Below are 2335 nucleotides of genomic sequence, written 5' to 3'. Positions count from 1 at the left end.
AAGATAACAATCCAATTAGATGAAGATCGAAAGCTTTCTAGTAAGATCAAGAGAAAAGAAAGAAGAAGAATAATGAAAACTATGATTGATTCATCAAATTACAATAGAGCTCCCTAACCCAATGAAAGGGGTTTAGTTGTTCATAGCTCTGGAAAATGGAAATGAAGAAGAAGAAAGATACATTCTAACTCTAGAAGTTGCAGAAAAGTAAAATATACAGAGTGTAGTTTTCTCCAATGTGCCAATCTCTCTTCTAGTTCAAAACTAATCCTATATATACTACTCTTCTTGGTCTTCTAGTCAATTCTGCAAGTCTTGGATATGGGCCTTTGATATTAAGTTGAAGCAGTTGGGAATCTTCAGTGGGCTCCGCTTTAGTTACAGAGAGAAAGTAATGTAAGCATGGACTTTGGCTTGGGGCGTTAGTGGCGTTAACACTGAGTGACATTATGGGTTTGAGAACGTTAGTGGCAATCACTTTTCTCACTAACGTTCCTACCACATGGCCCACGTTAACTCCAACATTACTGGTACTAACGTGACCACTAACGTTCACTTACAAACCTTCGCACGCGTTATTGGGACTCACCTTTCCCAATAACGTTGCCTTGTGACCCTAGTCCTTACGTTAGAGCTCACGTTAACTAAGTTAACGTGGCTCTTAATGTGGTTATGAATGCCTTCTCAACGTTAGTGACAAAGGTAAGTGTTCTGAGGGTTACCTGAAACTGGAGGTCGATCTCGGACGAGATCTTCTGTGCTGGTTGGAGCAGTTGTGTCTGACTTGTTGGACTTGGTGGTAGTGCTGATCTTTCGTCCCCAGAGGGTAGGAGGTACCTGCAAGGGACTCCGATGCTTAAGTTAGCAAGGGTATTAAGCAGGTATTGAATAGAATCAGAGTATGAGTTATACCTGGGTGCTCTAGTGTATTTATAATGGTGAGATGTGACCTTCTTTGGATAAGATAAGTTAGTTATCTTATCTTATCTTATCTTTTGTTGAGGTCAGCTTATCTTCCATGGAACCGCCCTTATCTCTATAGGCTTGGGCTGCCTTTGGATCGGGGTCGTATTCCTTGAGTTGGGCCCTTCTTTGGGCTTTCCTGTCGATTTGGCCGAGTTCTTTACGAAGAAGTCGGTCTGCTTGACCTAAAGAGGTCGGTCGCTTTGCTACTGAACATCCCGGCTCGGACAGATAGACCCAGGGTATGAACAGTGAGTGTCATTAACGTTGGCTCATCAACTTCAACTCCATGTTAACTTTCATGTTAGTGGTCTTAACGTGACCACTAACGTCGGCAATGCAAGCTTGATCCAACGTTAGTGACAAAGGTGAGTGTCACTAACGTTGGCATTGTTCCTCTCTTCCACGTTAGAGTCCACGTTAACTTAGTTAACGTGGCTCTTAACGTGGTTCATTGCCACATCTTGGAGCGTTAGTAGTGATCACAATTACTACTAATGTTGGAGTCATTTTTGTCTCCACGTTAACTACCACGTTAATGTAGTTAACGTGGCAATTAACGTGGCTTATGATGGCTTCGAGGGCGTTACTGGTGTCCACTTTTCTCATTAATGCTGCAGGCTTATCCCTATTCCACGTTAGTACCTACGTTAACTAGGTTAATGTGGATGCTAACATGGCTCTTCATTGCTTCCTTTGTCTTGAAATTACACAAATAAAGTGCATCAAAGCTCTAATCCGAGTCACGAAATCATGCATTATCCAATCTAACATTCATTCCTTGCATAATTCTCATGAAATAATGTAAAATTCACAATATTTGTCTAAATCAAGATGTAAGTGTTCTTTTATCTAAAACTTGCTTATTTCCTAAGAAAATGCATGAAACTACACTAAAACAGTAAAGAAAAGGTCAGTGAAACTGGCCTAGATGCCCTGGCATCAAACATCCCTAAAAGTAGCTAGATCCTACTAAAACTACCTAAAAATAATGCCAAAAAGCGTATAAATTATCCACTCATCACAACACCAAACTTAAATTGTTGCTTGTCCCCAAGCAACTAAAAATCAAATAGGATAAAAAGAAGAGAATATACTATAAATCTCAAAATATCAATGAAGTTTAGTTCTAATTAGATGAGCGGGACTTATAGCTTTTTGCTTCTGAATAGTTTTGGCATCTCGCTTTATCCCTTGAAGTTTAGAATGATTGGCATTGATGAGCGGATAATTTATACACTTTTTGGCATTGTTTTTAGTATGTTTTTGATATGATATAGTTAGTTTTTAGTATATTTTTATTAGTTTTTAGTTAAAATTCACTTTTCTGGACTTTACTATGAGTTTGTGTGTTTTTCTGTGATTTCAGGTA

This window comes from Arachis duranensis, chromosome 9, assembly GCF_000817695.3.
Source record: "Arachis duranensis cultivar V14167 chromosome 9, aradu.V14167.gnm2.J7QH, whole genome shotgun sequence".
Classification (NCBI taxonomy): domain Eukaryota; kingdom Viridiplantae; phylum Streptophyta; class Magnoliopsida; order Fabales; family Fabaceae; genus Arachis; species Arachis duranensis.
Note: the sequence above shows the minus strand (reverse complement) of the source record.